Raw genomic sequence first — 20,124 nt, 5'->3', positions numbered from 1 at the left:
TAACTGATCCCGTGAAGAGACATGATGCATCTGAAGAAATGTTTGTTAACCTTCGTCACGTTACAGGGAATAAAGCTGAGTGTATGAGCGAAAAATAACAGGATGTGGCCATAGCGGTGCGCACATGGTGGGAGGGGGAACCATTTCCCCTTCCCATAATAATGTAAAGGGGGAGGGTAAGTCAGCCTAATATCTTTACTCCATAGGACTTCCCCTACCATTGCCCAATGTCAATGGTTTTGCAAATGTAAGTTTTAAATAACGGTGATTGGACTCCTGATGTTACATTCAACGAACTGTTTACTTGACACATTGACCCTGGAAACCCGGACGGAGGACTGTGGCGCAGCCAAGAGGTAGCAAAATGGGCCCGTGCCCCCCCCCCCCCCCCTCCTCTTCCCACGTCGAACTTCTTTCCGCAAAGGCATACAGAGCACAAAATGACACGCGACCACATCTGGCTGCCCTGCCCCCCGTCAGGTTCAGATGATGTCCCAACCTCTTCCCCAACCCCCTAAGAAATTTGGCTACGCCACTGCCGGGAACCAAAGATTAACTGTTGTGGGCCGCATGTCATTGCTCCGTTTCTTAAAAATTTTTGAATGCATTTAAACAATTTTTTTTCCGGGCCCACCACGTAGCCCAAAATTTAATCAACTGGGACATGAACCCCTCTACCCAGGGCTTTCTCAAGATTGTATCACCAAGTATAACGGAACTACAGCGTAATATCGAGAGAACTGCAAACCATACGCGGCCCCGCATGCAGACATGTCAAGGGAACAAACTATACGATATAAAGGCAAATCCAAACAAATTATTTCCCCGGCCCTCCTTGTTTCCCTCTCTCTCTTCTATCCTTCCTCCTTCCGCCCCCTTCAATAATATTGAACCCATCTCGCGCCTATGGTTACCCGCTCATGTGAAGAAATGTCACTATAGAACTTCTATCTTATTTTCGGCTATACTCTGCAAAAACTCAAAGCAAATTAAAAAAAAAAGGCATCCACTTTACATTGCGGCTCATATTGCGCAGACTTTCTTCCTTTAGATGCGTGCTGTTGTAATGATACAGCAGACGTCCCGAAAGTGAGCGCGAAGTATTAACGCGAGAGCGTTAAAGAGCTCATTTCGCGAAAATTCCGCCGTCGGCGTCATTGGTTGCGAGCGAAAAATCCTCTTGTGCATGACCGAGAAATCTAGAAAGATGCAACTATAATGAATAATCGAAATTCTGAGTTTGATATAGGATTGTACCCTGGTCATTTGCGTGGCAAAAGTGGGTGTGAACATCATACTTATCATTGAACATCATACTTATCGATTTTTGAAAAGCATTTGTCAAAATATCACATTATGGGTGAGTGAGTGAAAAACATTTATTCATAGAGAGTTTGCAGGTTCATAAGGGCCCTTTACACAGGGGGGGGGGGGGGGGGTCCTTATTCTGGGACACCGCTGGACAAGGCCGCTACCCGCGCCGGTCGGACTATAGAGCTCATTGAGCCTCCAGCTCTGAGCAACTGAGTAGGGATGCCTATAACGCCTTTTTTGTTGGGGAAGAGTTAGGAGGAAGAGAAGGCTTCATTTGACATGCCCACACCCTGTGAAAGTTATCGGAGACTTCCCCACAATGAGGGCACCACCTATCGGCTTTCAGGTCAAAATGTTTTACTACTGCAAGAGACAACAAGGTGTTGGTCTGCAGGCGCCTTAGGGTTCGTTCATCGGCCTGACTCAGGCCTTTAGCAGGCACCAGGAAAAGCCGACGTTGTTCGCAATAATACCCCAGAATTTATCTAAATCGTAGAAGCAGTTGGCTAGTCTCTGAGCCAGAAAAGTCTGGGTGAGGTGCCCAGTGGATAAGCGTGTGGGTGGCCGCATCCGCAGCATTGTTACCTCTAAGGTCCTGGTGGCTTGGAGTCCAAACAATGCTTTTGGTGAGGGGTCTAAATCCCTGACGGCTCGCTTTTGAATATCGGAGGCTGAAGGTGATACCTCGCCCACCAGATAGTTTTCACAAGCTCAACGTGAATCTGTAATGATTATCCTAGAGTCCGTGTGCGAGACGGCAAGTGCTATTGCTACCTCCTCAGCGCGTGTGGAGTTGGCAGCCCGATAGGAGAGCTCGTTAACGCGTTTGTTTCGGTGAACTACCGCGGTCGTGTAGAATCCAGCAGGTGACGGCCCTGCCACATCAACGTAGTATACACCTGGCTTAGATGCATATTGGTGTTCGAGGGCCACAGTGTGCGCCTCTCGTCTGCTTTCGTGTGTCTGCGAGTGCATTTTTCGAGGAAGGGGAGGAACCCAGGGCTTGTGGCGCCACAGCTCAGGAAGTCTGCGTGTCTCCTCTGGAATTCAGTCATGTTTTATGCGCAGGCGGCCTAACAAGGGGCGCCCATATACCGTCTACAAAAGTAGCGTATATTGGTTAACAAGGTGCGTCTCCTTCAATTTCTGATAAGAGTTTAGCACCCCCAGAGCCGACAACTTGGCATTGGAGGTGGTTACCGGTAAGTCTAAAGCTCGCTTTGTAGCCTTCTTAATGATGGCGTCGATGCGCTGGTCGTGTTGCTTCGTAGTGCGGAGATAGGGTACTGAGTAGAGGATCCGGCTGAGTACAAAGGCATGAACGAGTCGAAGCGTATCCCTGCCCCTCAACCCGCAGCGTTTGTTGGAAACGCGGTGGATCATACGTCCGACCTGTTCACCTATGCGTTTCAGTTTGGTGATGGTAAAGTCCGGTCTGAGTCTGTTATGAATGAACAGGCCCAGGATCCGGATCTCCTCTACTCCTCTGACAGGAGCTCCCATTAAAGAGATACGTAAGTTGGTGTCGTCTATGGGGTTGGCTCTGGCGCGCAAAAGCTCTGATTTTGCAGGATCGAATTGGAGACCACAGCCGAAAGCATAGCTATTGACTATGAAGGCGGCCCGCTAGAGGTGGCCTTCCATTTCTCCAAGGCTACATTCAGTAGTCAAAATTTTTATATCATCCGCGTAGAGGGCGTGATGAATTCCTTCCACCCGGGCCAATTGATGTGGAACCTGCATTACAGCGAGGAGCGGTTACAAAACCGCTCCTTGGAGAGTACCCCTTGTGCCCATAGTGTATGGGCCGTATTCATCATCCTCAATTTTAAGGAAGGCCTGACGCTTCGAGAGGAAGTCTCTTACGTAGGCAAATGTTTTGTCACCGCAATCTGAAGAGCTCAGATTTGCCAGAATGCTACCATGACGAACGTTATCAAAGGTGTCTTTGAGATCGAGAGCAAGAATGGCCTTGTCGTTGTGTCGCATGACCGTGGGTTCTATTATGTCATGGTGCAACTGAAGAAGGACATCCTGAGCAGACATATGTGGGCGAAACCAAAACATATATGCTAAGAGGCCCTTAGCTTCCATGTATGGAGAGAGGCGATCCCGGACCATTCTCTCCATAAGTTTACCCGCACGTGAAGTTAGTGAGATAAGCCTCAGGTTTTCGGTATTCACCATCTTGCCTGGTTTAGGAATGAAAGTGGCTAGGGAGGTCTTGCCATCTATAGAAATTGGACGTCCATCTCAAGTCTGATTTATGTACTCTAGCAAGCGAAGGCAAGTCGAGTCCGAAAGGTTCGCCAACAGTTATACGATCTCTACTCGGAGCCGTACCTCTGCGCATCTTAACTAAAGCCGCCCTTGGGTCATGTATCCCAAAAGGGGCACCAATGTATGGATTATACTTGCCCGTGTACTCGTACTCGCACCCAATGAGGTCCTCTATGCGACAGAGATATTGGTCACACAGGCTGTCCGCGAGTAGAGCCGCCGTGCCTTGGTACCCATGCAAAGCCCGCCGGAGTTGTCGCTGCGTCTCTCCTCTCGTCTGAGTAGGGTAAATGAGGCTGCGAAAGAGGCGCCACATCCCTTTCGAGCTCATTTGACGCGCTGCTGTATTACACTTCTCGATCCAATTTGAGTCAGTAAGCTGGGCGGCATAATGTGCGCCTTGTTTGGTGAGGTCAGTAATGCGACCCTTATGCTTGCGATTAAGCTTTTGTTTTTTCCACCGCTTGGTAAGACTCCTACGTACCTCCCGCAGATGCAGGAGCTGATTGTCTACCGCAGGGATCTCTTCAGTGGTCCCAAGGGTCTTAACATGTTGTTGCTGAATTGCATGCAAATGCTTTGCCCATTCCGCATAGCCACCGGAAAAGAGCACGTAAGGATTGTCTTGCTTTCTAAAGTTATTCCAATCAGTCAATTTGGCTTGGCCCCACTTTTTGCGAGTTGCCTTCACCGGAAGAGTGATCTGGAGAAGGCAGTGATCGCTAACAAGCGATTCCCCTAGGTTTTCCCAGACGGGATTTTTAACGTTCGTTACGAGAGACAGGTCAGGACACGTGTCCGGGTTACCGAATTACCCATGCGTGTGGGACATGCCAGATCTGTGAGGAACGTAAGACGAAGTATGCAGATCAGCTCTGCCAACTTGCGTCCTCTCGCCATTTCAAAGTGGTGACCCCAATGAAGTATTGGAGCGTTAAAGTCCCCAACTATTACTAGGGGTTCTTTCGCGGCCAATTTTAATGCAATATAAAAAATTTCATTAAAAGTCACACGTGGCTTATGTGGAGGGCAGTAAGTGTTCAGTTTGTGTATGGAGGAATCTCAGCGCTTAAGTGGCAGTACCTTGACTATCCTGTAGTTTTGTGCGTAATAAAATTCGAGGTTGACAGCGACGGTGGTGTAGGCCTTGTTCACCAATATACACGTTGTAGGACCCCCCTGGAGCGAGCAATACCCAGTGAATTTATCTTCTGATCCTGGCTCCTGAACAGCGAGGATTGCTGGTGACGTACCAAGCGACTGCAAGTAGAGCTGGATGTGCGGCCGTTTCTTCCAATTTCGAAAACCTTCGCAGTTCCACTGAACGATCTCAAATTTTTCTTCAATTATTTTATTATTGGCTTTCCGCTGGCGTCGGGTAGCCATAGTGAATATTATTTTTAATTTTTGGGCGCAGGCGCAATTTCCTATGTGGATGGCAACTTAGGCAGTGGCACAAGCATCTACGGGAAGGAGGCCGCGAGAATGTGTTCCTACGAGGCAGTGTCTTGACGAGGAATTACCATTCGCCAACGCGTATCTGGTCGTGGGGAACGCGAGTGAGAGCAGCTTTTCCTAAATTGGACGCAGGTCCTGCCGTGTGTTATGGAAATAACAGACTCGGTCACTGCGGGAGTTAAGCTCTCTACGATCTGTGTGAGCTCGCGTTGCCAGAGTTCCCTGAAGGAAGCCCTGACGCCTTCGAAAATTTTGCCTGGCATGTCCACTATAGTGCGTTCTATATGTTCTAAGCGGTGCTCCATAACGGGCGCATGCCAGACTAGTGTGCTGCCCGTGGACTGCGAGTCGCTAGACAGCCCTGACGCAAACGAGGCCCTATCATCCAGGTCCACCGGCTCAATTTGCTGCATAGGCTCCGAATGACCAGCATGTGCCTGAGGCTCTGTAAGCCTGGCCAATTTTGCCTCTAGCTCCTGAATTTTCTGTGCTAAAATTTCAGTGTGGCGCCTGAGTTCAGCATTTTGCCGCTGTAGGGCGACTTTGGTATAGGAGAGAGGACCGGAGGCAACCCCAACCCAACCGCTCACCTTTGTTTGGGCATTTGCCAGGGATGGGAAGTCCCCGAAGTTGAAGTTTGGCACCTTCGTCCTGGTCTTAGCGTTTTTGGTCGTCTTGACTTCCCAGGTTTTCCCGGCGCAGAAGAAGGTTTTTTTGTGTTCAATGTGGACAAAGCTTCCTTGGGAGCTAACGTCCGCTTCGTGTTTCCTGGTGACATTCTCGGCTTGATCGGCTTCCGGCACTTGTCTTTACAGTCAGCCGCACCGGTTAGATGGCTGCCTCCACAGATGAGGCAACGAGGTGTGCACTCGTGTTCAGCAGCGCCCTCGGAAGTGGTGACCACTTGAGAGCCACAGCAGCCACAGCGTCCTGACTGCGGCCTCGGGCAGATGTCGGCCCGACACCCCACCGTGCCACATCGGTGACAGGTGGGAATCGTCTTCTTATAAATTCTCACATGGATGACCTGATCGCTGCAGTGGACATATCGGGGCACCCTCTTGCCTTTGAAGGTGGCCACTGCCACGTTGGTTTCGCCGAATTTTCTCACACACAGGATGTTGCCGTGCTTCCACCTCAACTTCTGCTTGAGAGAGCCTGATGTATCATTGGGATAAATGTTGATGACACCCTTGCAGACGTCACCCGAAGCTTTAGCATGACCGCGGAACGGGAGTTGGTGGGTCTCGACTACCAACATGATGTCCCCGAGGAGCCTCTCGGCGGCGGACACTGAGTTCAGTCCACACACATTCCCATTTTGATTCAATACGGGCCAGACGGTGAGTTCCGCCTCCCCACAGTCAGGTATCAGGTTGCGTACAGCACTACCGGCTTGGCCTGGAACGAAGGTCGCCTTTAGGTGCCCTGCCAACCCCCTTCCTTTTTCACCCACTTTCCCCTTCCCAACTAGAGAGGTTTGGGAGGAGTACCTGCTCTGCTGCTTGACCTTGGATGCTCAGCTCTCTTTGGTGAGGGGTGAGCAGCGGCGAACTCTATTGGCATCCCGGAATAGGGTCTTGCCACTCATGCAATATGCCGCAACTCTCTCGTACATGTTTGTAATAAAATGTTTCTACCACCATCAGATCCAGCGTTTTGCGTGGATTGAGCACCACGATGAATTCATCATGCCCAATGTGTGGCGTCTGCTTTGAACTCCGTCGGGGTTTGCAGGTTTCTTCCTTCAAGGCCGCGCTACCTGCGTCCCCGTGTGTAGTAGGCGCAGAGCGAGACGCAGCTTGTTGCTGGACGGCGGCTCCAGTGTCCTTGGGTGCCAGCGTTTTCTGCTTGCGTCACCATATTCGAACAATATCGTCCAAAGGTTCTTCTTCGGATGGCGGAAGGTCCTCGAGTTGTGCAGTATCTCTTCTGACGATTTGCATCGAAGCGGGATCATAACTAGTCACAGTCTTAGACGCCATCTCCGGGGAAACACCGGCCGGGGCTGGCGGCAACATTGCTGCTGCTAGGCCAGCACCCCAGTGGTCGGCGAAATCTTCTAACACTCAGAAGTTCATCAAAAATGGGCCCACCTTATGAGAGTGGTGTCCACTTGCGTCGCTGAACTCTACAGAGACAAGACGAGCCAAATCAGCCGGATCAGGGTTGAGTGACCGCGATTCACGACGGTCATTGGCGGAGCCGAGGTGATGCACGTTCATCACCGACGCGCGCCTGTGTCCTCCTCACATGGGAAGTTCCTTATAAAATCATCTTGTTTCCTTGGTGACAGTCAACTACTGAATGAATAGAGGCGTATTTGTCAAACGGAGAACAATTTGTTGGGATCAATATTGTTTGCAGTGCCAATAAACCGGTCCGATTAGGTGTGCCGCAAGGGTTCGTTATAGGCCCTTTACTTTTTTCTACCTACATTAGTCATATGGGTGAAGGTTTTTCACGGCGAGTAGCTATTTAACATTATGCAGATGATGCAATTGTGTAAGCAACAATTTGCTCCTTTAACGACCAACTGGTAGTGAATAACCGCCTACAAAAAATTAGTACTTGGTGCGATGAGTGGCAAATGAAACTGAATGCATTCGAAACCCTTTTCATGCGCATGACACGTAAAAAAGCGCGCTATCTTTTCCGCACGGCATTAAAGGCCCACTGCTTACTGAAGCTAAAGATGTTAAATACCTAGGTATTCGCCTTACACACGACATGAACTGCTCAATACATGATTGATTTTTGAGGTTTGACGTCCCAAAACCACCATATGATCATGACAGACGCCGTAGTGGAGAACTCCGGAAATATCAACCACCTGGGGTTCTTTAACGTGCACCCAAATCTGAGCACACGGGCATACAACATTTCCGCCTTCATAGGAAATGCAGCCGCCGCAGCCGGGATTCGATCCCGTGACCTGCGGGTCAGCAGCCGAGTACCTTAGCCACTTGACCACCGTGGTGGGGCAACTGGTCAGTACATGTCGATGACGTTTGTAATAGAGCCATGCGCATTTGCTCGTTAGGGCGAAAACTGCACAATGCTACTTTAGGGGCTAAAGCAATTGCATACAAAATGAGAGTTCTACCAGTACCGACTTACGCTAGTCATATATGGGAGGAGGAGGAGGAGGAAGGGAAGAAATGAAAGGCAGGGAGGTCAACCAGACGCACGTCCGGTTTGCTACCCTGCACTGGGGGAAGGGGTGAGGGGATTAAAGGAGAACAGAGAGAAAAGTGAAGGGCAACGTGTGTGTAGATGTGACTTTGTCCATTGCACGCTTATAAGTGGTCGCGTAGTCCGGTCGTCTTGAGAAAACTTAGCAATGCCCGCGTTGCTTTGCTGGCTTGCGACGCGTAGAGCCATGAGCCAAGGATATTCTCTTCGGAAAAAGGTCTACTCTCTAGTGTCTCTAACGTTTCGCGTAGCAAGTTGCGTTCGCTCGCAAAACGTTCACATGAACACAGTAGATGTTCTATTGTCTCGTCAGTGTCGCAAGATTCACATCGGGAGCTATCCGCCATTCCTATGCGAAAGGAGTACGCCTTTGTAAAAGCTACTCCTAACCACAGGCGGCACAGTAAAGTTGCATCCTGGCGAGAGAGGTCCGATAGAACTTGAAGCTTTCTCGATGGGTCCAATTTGTGTAGGCGGTGGTTCCTAACACTGGGGTCACTCAGCCAAGTTTCCGACATGGTGTTAGCGAACGAGTGAAGGCCCCTTGCAGCGTCGGTTCTCGGCAATGGAATTGGGGTTGTCTGGGAGTCCGCGTGGGCGGACCAGGCAGCATTATCAGCAAGGTCATTACCGACAGTACCACAATGTTCCGGTAACCACTGGAACACCACGTCATGTCCTTTCGATATAACTTCGTGAATCACTTCTCTTATTTCATTCACTAGTTGTTGATGCTCCCTTTGTCGTAAAGCTGATTGCAAGCTCTGAAGAAATGCCTTGGAGTCGCAGAACACAGCCCATCTTCGAGGTCGGGCTTTCGCAATGTAAAGCATAGCAGCACGTAAGGCGGCAAGCTCCGCTGCTGTGGATGTTGTCCTATGCGACAGTTTGAACTTTGTAGTGACCTGGTACGTCGGGATGACAACAGCACCTGTGGAGCTGTCAGCCGAGACCGATCCATCGGTGTAAATGTGGGTCCTCTGGCCGTATTTTTTGTTGAGTAGTGACAATGTCACTTGTCGTAGTACCACTGTTGAATGACGGCTCTTGTTCGTTATTCCCGTAATAGTGAGGCTCACCTGTGGTTGTTGTAGGCACCACGGAGGTGACGCTGGTCTTGTTGCTGGAGTGAAGCCAAAAGGAAGGCATTCTCTATGGGCAGACACAATCTTTGAAAACATCGCTTGTGCACTTTGAAGTGGCAACACTGCAACATGGTGACCAGGAACTCGGCAGAGGTGTCTCATGTGGGCTCTCAAATTGTCAGTAGTGATGTATATTTGAATTGGATGCTCTCTTGCGATCATAATTGCCCCGTAGGTTGAGGTCCATCGCGGCAATCCTAAGCACACGCGTAGTGCTTGTCCTTGCAGACTTTCGAGGGTGCGGATGTTCGTCTTGCACGTACTTGCCAGTAACGGCAAGCTGTAGCGCAAAAATCCCATATACAGTGCCCTGTATAGCTGCATCGTTGACCTTATCAATGTGCCACCGCATTATATAGACGATGGAAGTTAGCCTTCTCTTCAGACAATTGCAGTGGGCATTCCACGAAAGGTCTCTGTCAATAATCACACCCAGGAAGCGATGGTTCTGGTATGGAATATTTTGGCCATTGATGGTAACGGGGTATTGTGTCGTGGCTCTGCGAGCAAACGCAACCAATGCACATTTCTCCGTTGAGACGGAAAGACCTTGCTTGCGTAGATATGAGCATGTCAGGGTGGCAGCCTGCTGGACTCTTGCTGGACTCTTGCACGTACTTGTAGACGTGTTACAGCAAGTCCATAGACAAATATCGTCAGCATATACGGATATGAGGATAGCACTTGGCAAAATTTCACGAAGTCCTACCATCACGAGGTTAAATAAAGTGGGACTTGATACGGCGCCCTGAGGGACGCCACGGGAGGTATAGTAATTGGTGGTAGGTCCATCTGAGGTTTGTACAAAAAAGGACCTTCTCGTCAAATAAACCTGGATCCATTGGAACATCCGACCACCGATTCCGAAGGCTTCCAACGAGTCTAGGATGGCTTTATGTGTTACGTTATCATAAGCCCCTTTGACGTCGAGGAAGAGTGCCAGTGGTATGCGCTTGAGGCTCTTCTGTTGCTGGATAAATGGTGTGAGATCAATCACGTTGTCAAGAGATGACCTACCTCGCCGAAAACCCGTCATGCAGTTTGGGTATACGTTGTAGCGCTCGAGGTACCATTCTAGGCGTGTATCATCCTTTCCATGACTTTTCCATATATGGGAATCTTACACTAAAACAAGGACACTAAAATGAGAGCGCATACAGAAGAAAGCCTTTCGGTTCATTTCAAACGCGTATTCAAGAACTCAGTCTATCAGCGAGCTTAAAGAAACAGCAGGAATAATGACGGTGAAAAGAAAAATGCAGCTTAATCAACTGATATTCTTTTTTTCACATAATGAACAGATATTTCAGGGTTAACCTAGGGGAACACATCGCACTAGAGAAAACTACCTCATTCAGGACAAAACATTCAAAACATATTACACCAATCAACCATAGAACCGATTTATTCAAATATTTTTTTTTAATTCGAAGCATTGATGATTGGAATCGGTTACCTCAAAACATAGTCGAAAGTTCTGATCTACAAAGTTTTGAAAAGGCTTTGTTAGACTATTCGTAAACGATTTGTATTGCTTTAGTATTTGTTCGCCCTTCAATTTTCTTGTTGGTTACCCATTGCCTGAACATGTTAAATGTACTATATCCCTTCAAGTATTATTTTTTCTCTTTCCTTTGGTGACATATACGGGATGTATTCGAATCTGTTGTTTTACATACATCGGTGATCTGCTCGGGATGTTTTCTATTATGATTTTGTGTTTTGTTTTCTTATATTTTTATTGAAGTAGAAAATAAACGAAGGAGTTTTTTGTCACCGTTACTTGGCGACGGCTACCCCTTTCGACCTAATTGGTACAAATAAAAATATGAAAAAAAAACAATAGCATGCATACATATATACAGTCCTACATGGGTGAGAGCAAAAGCTCTCCTATATGGGCAGAACAAACACGTAGACGACACGCTCTCTTTTAACTTTTGTCCGCTCAGTATTCGACACAAATCTTCGTTTCTTCGAAGAACTGTTGCAGCACCTTCATTGCTTTGCCATTTGTTTTGGATGGCCATGGACCTAGTATTTTATTCAACCCGAATGGTCGCTCAGGATCTAACCTATGCAGTTCTTGTTCTAGTCGCCTTCGGTGTGTGTCGTGTTTCGGACAGTCGAGCAAGAGGTGACAGATATCCTCGTTGTCGTGGCCGCAGGAACATGCTGAGGATGTGGCACGATGAATACGAAGTAGGAAGTGCTTTGTGTAAGCAGTTCCGAGTCGTAGGCGATAAATGAGTGTGTCGATGCGTCTTGGGAGGTCACGGTCTAATTGGTATTCAAAATTAGGATCAGCTGAATATAGGATCGATTCCTTTGTTTTGTCTGTGAACCAGGTATACAGGCATAATCCACGTTTTGTTGTTCTTAAAATTCTATTTACATCACATTGAGATACCGGAATGAGGCACGTTTGCGTAGAATTATGAGTGGTTTTCGCCAACTTATCCGCCATTTCATTTCCCTTAATTCCGCAGTGACTGAGAACCCATTGAAATGCCACTTCGTAGCTTCGTGCCATTCGACTTCGTAGCTTCTGAGAGCTCTTTTAGTATAGCATATACTATACGCACATCAATGTGTCTTGAAGTGGCACTTTGCACACATGCCAGTGCTGCCAGAGAGTCTGTAATTACCACCCTTTTTTTTTTTGGTGTCGTTGACAGTTTAATAAAGCTTATGGCTAGCAAAATCGCTACGAGCTTCGACGTTGTTGAAGAAGAGAGGTGGCCCAACCGACATGCATATTCTTCGTGCAATTCCGGAATTATGAATGCTGATGTCGCTGTCTCTTTGGTGACGGAGCCGTCAGTGTACACGTGAGTGTATCTTTGGTACCTGTCAAACAGATGATGTGATGCCAACTGCTGAGCGGCAACGGTTGGCACTTTATGCTTGCTGCAAAGTCCTTCCATTGACCGTTTCAATAGTTTGTAGCTGAAGCAGCCATGGAGGGTAGTTTTGGTCCAGTGGCCAATGTGTCGACACAGGAAGCCGGGAAAGGTACTGTTAATGGTGTATTTGCGCTCCAGCACGGTTCACGATGTTAGATATGGGTGGATGGGAAGGGTGTTGCTTGACTAGACGAAAGAGGTGCCGACATGTCTCCACGTTTCTAATTACTATAAAGTTGGGTTCTCTTGCCTCTGCCAGTGTCAAAGAACTTGATGTTGCCTGTGGAACCCCCAGACATATGCGTAAGCTTCGTGCTTGTAACAGCTGAAGTCGGTGTAGCGACGTCTGAGAGATGTTGTGGAGAACTGGCGCACAGTGAGCAATTTTCTGTCGCATTAGTGCACAATGGACGTGGAGGAGAGACACTGATGTACCGCCCCATTTTGTTCCCGCGATGCGACGTATAACATTTATGGTGCTGTTCACTTGATTTTCTAGATCAGCAATATGCTGACTCCATCTGAGTTGGCTATCTAAGGTCACGCCAAGGAAGCGATGCTTTCGTGCAATTTCGATTCTCTGGCAATCCACAAAAAGCTTCAAGTTTTTCACTTTTTTTCTCGTGAATGGCAGAACTACAGATTTGGCGTGAGAAATCTGCATGCCTCGCTCTTTGAGGTAATCACTTATTGCGTCTATACCTTGTTGAAGCCGATGTTCGATCACTTCCAGTGACTTGTGAGACGTCCATATGCATATGTCGTCTGCATACATGGATACGTTCAAGGCTTGGGGCAGTGCTTTCGGAAGACCTGCCATTGCAGCATTGAAAAGAAGCGGACTTAGAACGCTTCCTTGGGGTACGCCTCTGCTCATGTTGAAGCGATCGCTGTCTCCGTTATTGGTTGAAATGTATATCTATCTGTTACATAGGAAGCTGGCGATCCATTGAAGGATACGACCGTGAACCCCTAGTGAGGTAAGCCCGTGCAGCACAGAAAGGTGGCTCACAGAGTCGAACGCCTTCTTAATATCTATGAACGCCGCAACAGCCATGTTTCCACAGCTCATCTCAAGTTCTACAAATGTAACGAGGTCGAAGACGCAGTCCGTGGCGCATCGCCGTCGTCTGAAGCCAGCCATCTCTTCTGGAAGAGAGTTGTTAGCTTCAATCCACCATTGTAATCTTCTGTCAACCATTTTTTCCATTACTTTAGATACACAGCTAGTGAGGCTGACCGGTCGGAATGAGTCAAGCGAAAGCGGTGATTTACCGGGTTTCAGCAGTGGGACGATTCTCGCGACCTTCCAAAACATTGGAACGTACGCCTTCGTCCACATGTCGTTATATATCCGTAGAAGAACTGGCATGCCATTGGGTCCTAGATTTTTCAGAACACTGTGCGATACGTTGTCGGGACCGGTTGCCGTTCTTACGCGGGTTAGTGATAGAGCAGTACGCAACTCTAGTAGAGAATACGTGTTATCCAGTTGAGCATGTGATAAAGTGTATGCATCTTGGATTTGCTGCTCTACAGAACTAGGCAGTGCAGTAGTGTTGCGAACCAATTGCCCAGTTCCAGTCAGCATTGTGCAAAACTTATTAGAAACATCACGTTCGGATAATCCAAGAGATATAGCCAATGCTCTGAATGGGTTTCGCTGGGATACTTGCTGACTTAGAGCAGTGATTGTTTGCCAGATTTTCGGAAGTGGAGTAAATGGGGTCAATGAATTGCAGAAATCATTCCATTTTTTCCGACCTAACTTTTGCATGTGTCGGTTAGATTGGATGTGTGTGGCCTGACTCTTCTTATAATCTTCAAGCCTCCCAGTGCGGCGATAGCGACGTTCTGCTTGCCTTCTAATAGCTTGTAGGCGCTCATAGTCTGCATCTACACTGGAATGGCCTGCTGGGACAGCTGTAAACCTTGTCGCACGGGAGTAACTGCTTTTAATGCAGGACATAAATGTATCCAATTCATTGACTCCCACCAAGTCACGTCCAGTATGTTCACGAAATAGTTTCCAGTCAGTTAGCTTTGAAAGCAATGTGGTCGTTTGCATTTGCATTCTTGGGTGTTGCATAAGAACTGGGTAATGATCACTCCCTCGTGTTTCGAGGTCTGTACACCAGTTCATATCTCGTGCAATGTCAGGAGAGGCTATAGCCAAATCTAGACAGCTGGCATATTTATTACCTCTTAAAAACGGTACTGATCCATCATTCAGTTCAACAAGACCACACCGATCAATTGCTTTTTCGAGTGTTCTCCCACGTGAATCGGTATGAGTACTGCCCCACGTGGTATTGTGCGCATTGAAATCTCCACAGATGAGGACAGGTCCCTGGGCTTTACCTAATAAATGAACCAGAGATGATTCGGAGATGCGTGTCAATGGTTGCAAATAAACACAAATTAAGGTAATGGTAAGTTTCTGGAGTTGAATTTTGCACCCTATAAATTCTGGCACGTCCGAGTCTGACGAGTATAAAACAAAAGAGGGTATGTCGCGCCGTACGCATAACAGTGCCCTGCTCAAGTCTGGATTTCTTCTTGGTGCATATGTGACATAGTTAGAAATCCTAAAGTCAGGGCCAACGTTAGTTTCATTTAGACACAGAACGAGGAAGTTATACTGAGCAACCTTCTTATTCTGATATGTTGCGCAATTTTTGAGTGTTCCGAGCTAAAAGTGTTTTAGCATGTACTACGTTTGTACATGAGAGTTATGTAATCTCAGCCCCTGTCTTGGCTTATGTGCTGACAGTATGAATTAAAAAAAGACGCTATATAATTGTACAAATGTTGCATGCACAGATATATGTTGAAGAGTTGCAGTCGTTTATGTAACCAACTATTTTACTTGCGCAACGATGCCAACTAGAACATGCGTATTAGCAACACCAGAAGCTGATATGAAGCACTGTCCTCACGAGGATACTGGCTCTGAACACTGCTACATAAATGAACTTCAGCGCATGGCAACTAACTACAGTTGACGTTAACCTGACGTGACGGCAATTATGAGCACATACGTAAAGTTTAAAAAATTGGGTAGGCAGCACTACAACCACTATTGACGTTTTACGAAGATTAACCTCTATTTAAAAAGTAGGTCCGAGACCTGGCATAGCTTTGTGTTAAAATGCACCATTGTCATGCAGAATGCTTGGATTAGATTCCAGCAGGAATCCTGACATTTATTCTTAGCATTAGTCGGGTCGACGCTACCAACGTCTTGTATTTCTTAACGCTCCCGCGTTAAAATTGCCCACATGTCGCTTCTCGCCACTGCTGGGTAGATAATACTTTTCGATCACTTGTGGCATATACTCGCTTACCAGCGGGCACATACCCGCCCCTGGGTATGTGCCGCTGTATGGCATTATTTATGTCTTCACCAGCGCGTCATATTCGTCATACCATCTTACCCTTCCACGCTGATCTTGGTTCACGCCATTTTAAGAGGGTGGCCACGCGAGCACCCAAACGTAAGCGGCTAAGATAGATAGATAGATAGATAGATAGATAGATAGATAGATAGATAGATAGATAGATAGATAGATAGATAGATAGATAGATAGATAGATAGATAGATAGATAGATAGATAGATAGATAGATAGATAGATAGATAGATAGATAGATAGATAGATAGATAGATAGATAGATAGATAGATAGATAGATAGATAGATAGATAGATAGATAGATAGATAGATAGATAGATAGATAGATAGATAGATAGATAGATAGATAGATAGATAGATAGATAGATAGATAGATAGATAGATAGATAGATAGATAGATAGATAGATAGATAGATAGATAGATAGATAGATAGATAGATAGATAGATAGATAGATAGATAGATATTCTTAAAGGCGCCGAAGTTGGCTAAGAAATGCGTTGCATTTAAAAATGTTAGCGTAGCTTCCAATGGAGGCACAATGCTATACAGACAGCGGAGCTGAATGGCACCAATGTAGTCTTGGCTCTTCTGTTTCACTGAGTTTTGAGAAATTTCTCTTTCTTCTTCTTCCTCTATTCCTTCTTCTGTTTGTTTGTTTCTGCCTTTAATTTTCCTCTTTATTTCTGTTCTTTTATTTCTGTTTCTTTCTTAATCTTTTTATCCCTCTTCCGCTTTCATTCCTTCCTACACTTTTCTCTCTATTTCTCACTTCCTTCCTTTTTTATTACTTTTTCTCTCTATCTTTCGCCCTATTTCTTTTTTTTCTGTTTCTCTCACCTTCTTTCTCCACCTCTATAACTCACCTTTTCTATGCTATTTTTTATGATTTCCCGTTTCTCTTTGCCAGGCACCTCTCCTCCTCATCACTTCTCTTCCCTACCTCTTGCGACACCATACTATATACAAGCCTGTGCTCTACTAGCGTGAAAATGGCGACGAAGATGAAAAATAAGACGTATAGAGGGGGTGCCGGTTCATGGTGGTGACCATTTTTGTTTCCGGCCGACAAATTACGGCGATCTCCCGGAGCTTCGCCGTTAAAAATATTCGGTTCGAGTGACAATCGAACGTAGGAATTCCGCGTAGAGAGGTGGTGGTCCATCACAGAGCCACGCTCAAGCTCGAAATGAATGTTACGTAGTGAATACTAATATTAATGTTACGTGAAGAATTGTCATTAACGCATGTAATATTGTGCGGCAGAAGCGTAGAGTCACACCAGGTGCAAGAGCGTGTGAAATGTGCAATGAGCGGTTGGTTTGAAGGCTCACCGATTACAAACAGACATGCATAATTAGTTACCATCATCAACAAGGTAATATCTACGCGTAGTATAAAGTACCTCATACTTTGAGATACTTTGAGGTACTTTGACATAGCTACTTCAGAGGCGCACAGACGCTCCTTTTCTCGCGGCATTGTTTACGCGCCCATCGAGACGTGAAGCTAGGCTATCGACTGAGAAGGTGATGCGAGCAGGGGCTGATTACGTTATCGCGTTTTACTCTTCAAGGCGATCGCTCAAGCGTCCTCCTAGTTTTTGTCGCCATAGGATGACAAGCACTTGCTATGGTGTAACACAATATTCCATGCCACCTGCGGTCTCGAATAAAGTTCTCCTAAATCAAAACCAATCCTGCGTTCTTTTACCATGCTCAATTCTCAATAAACTCAATCCCCACAGACGTATTCCGGTGTGGCATAGACGTAAAATGGTGCAGTGATGAGAGCGTGTTCAAACTCAGAAATCTACGTAGAGCACTCAATCTGCACTGGCTCTACTATGCTCGAAAGTGATCACGTAACAGAGGCTTAATTATTCTTTGTCGCACACAAAGTCGTAGCTCCGCATATCTCTCAGCATCTAGCGAACATGCTTCGCAAACCAAGTCGCCTTTCCGGTTAGCTTGATTGTCCCGGTGAGCTCCCATCGTATGTAGAATGTCAGCTCTGGGATTAAAGCGGGCCCGTTCTAGAGTTAGAGCCAGTTGTCTAGACCGGGCCATTGTTCGCTGTTTACGGATGACTACAGGCATTTCAACACGACTCGGCGAGATATTACCACGTTCAGCAACACTCACAGTGTAGTACGTACAGCAGTGCCCAAATACCCAGTGGTGCTTGCCACCACAAATGTAATCATATACTTATGGTCCATCACCCACGCTAAGCTGCTGCTTGTGAGATCATTAAGTCTTAGGGACCCTACTGTAGCTCTACAGCAAAGACTAGTTTAAATATGTACCCTTAAGTGAAACGTAATGTCCGCAGTGGCGTATTCCCTTTAGCTAGCCTTGATATTTTATTAAGCTGTGGCACCAAACCTTACAAGCTGGCTCCTTCAGAGCTTTGTTCACAATCGCTTTGCTCAGGGCATCACGAATAAAAGGCTTCACAGATGAACCCCTCATTGTATGCACTGAAAAGACTGTTGAAGACGTGGTTGGTGTAGTTCGGGGAGAATGTGCATATGTCACTGTTGCAAAGCACGTTATTCTTTCAGCCAGCTGGCAAGAAATATCATTGTGTGTTAAGCGACCTTATGAACCTAAGCACCACGCAGAAACACTGAGAATCATTTCGCTCATGCACATAACAATAGACAAAAATATTTTGAACGTATTAGAAGATCCCTGAGCACATCAGCGTTAACAGCCTCGAACACGTTTCACATAATGCTGATTGATTGGTCTGTGGGGTTTAACATCCCAAAACCACCATATGATTATGAGAGACGCCGTAGTGAAAGGCTCTGGAAATTTCTACTACCTGGGGTTCTTTAACGTGCACCCAAATCTGAGCACATGGGCCCACAACATTTCCGCCTCCATCGGAAATGCAGCCGCCGCAGCCGGGATTTGATCCCGCAACCTGCGAGTCAGCAGCCGAATACCTTAGCCACTAGACCACCGCGGCGGGGCCGTTTCAGATAATGCAATTCATTTGCAACGTTCATGTAATTTACATAAATGAAACTCCAGGAAGACAAATTACTTTAGCTTTTCTTTCGCGCTTTCATGCTCCATCTAAGTAGTGTCTGTTTTACAATGCAGTGCGTCTTTCCCACAAAACTATTTCCAGAAGAAGTGTCCATACTTGAGGCGTCATGGCCAGGTGAGGTGGGGCTTCCAAGGCTGCCTCGCCTCGCTCCTTACTTTTCAATATCGTGTTTATTTTTGTGCCTTATCACGTCTTCTGTTGCGACAACATTTACTCTCCTATGTGATAGAAGCACACAAAACAACAAATAAACTAGAGACGAAACTGAGAGTATTACCATATGCGATTGAGTGAAAAAAGGTAGCATAACTCCAAGAGATAGGAAAGCAGCAGAGTGTGCCAGAGAACAGATGGGGATAGTCTATATCTTATCTTGTACCGGAGGGGGGGGGGGGAGGGAGGGAGAGACTTAACTGCGGTAGGTCACATTATGGGAAAAATGGGCATACGATGGCCATGGAATGAACACCGAGAGTGACGAAATGAAAAAAAAATGCAATTGCTGGCATAGAATGAAATCATATCGTGAAGGACATGGTGGGTTGGAGATCACAGAGAGAGACTTTTGTTCTACGGATGACATAGAATTGTCTGGTGACGTTAGAAACAATGATTATGATTACGAGCTCACTACGAACACAGCTCGACCTTTCTCTTCAGCATCCCTTAATTTTTTTTACCATTGTTTTGTGTACACATATATTTTTGCATGTGATTATTTCTTCTCGTGTTAACCACGTGCAATATTGCCCTCGCGGCGCTGCAGGTACTTGTATAAATAAATAAATAAATAAATAAATTGAAGGAAGCGTGCACAGTGCACCTCTTTTCAATGGCGAAGCAAACACTCACAGACGGACACTTAGAGCATCCCTTGGCATAGCGACTTCGTGTTCAGGGATAGCGAGGTAAACACAAGTCACTTATCGCTTTCAGTTTGCCAAGAAGGTGAATCCCTTGAAGCAGAACGTGTGCTCTTCGCGCGCGCGCTTTCGCCTTGCACGCGTTCCCACGTTCCGGAGAGAGAAGGTGGTGGGGGAAGGTTGGGGACATTGGCTGCTTTCCCCGCCACACTCGCCGCGAGAATGTCTTCCTAGACGCCACGTGACCAACTGGGCAGGCCACTAGGTCATGCGAGCACCGGTCGTATAAAACCCACTTGCGACTAGGGCAACCTTCCTTTAGCGCGTTCCCGACTCACGGCAGCAGCAGGGCGGCCTGCGCACGCTTGCGTTCACCGCATACACGACGTTCTTGTGTGTTGTCCCTCCGTGCCCGTCGTCTACCATCGCTGTGACAGCGTGCCCAGCGTCTAGCAGTTCGCGATACTGTTGGGCGCCTAATTTGCATAC

The 20,124-nt window shown here is 46.9% G+C and overlaps 1 pseudogene; it reads right to left on the bottom strand.

Annotated features, from left to right (window-relative positions):
* Positions 1-1,442: 1,442 nt before the first annotated feature.
* LOC119168442 (uncharacterized) lies at positions 1,443-6,313 on the bottom strand (annotated as a pseudogene).
* Between the last annotated feature and the right edge of the window lie 13,811 nt (positions 6,314-20,124).

The sequence above is a fragment of the Rhipicephalus microplus genome, chromosome 2 (genome assembly GCF_043290135.1).
Source record: "Rhipicephalus microplus isolate Deutch F79 chromosome 2, USDA_Rmic, whole genome shotgun sequence".
NCBI lineage: Eukaryota > Metazoa > Arthropoda > Arachnida > Ixodida > Ixodidae > Rhipicephalus > Rhipicephalus microplus.
The sequence above is the reverse complement of the archived record's forward strand: the minus strand, read 5'-3'. Positions and strand labels throughout refer to the sequence as shown.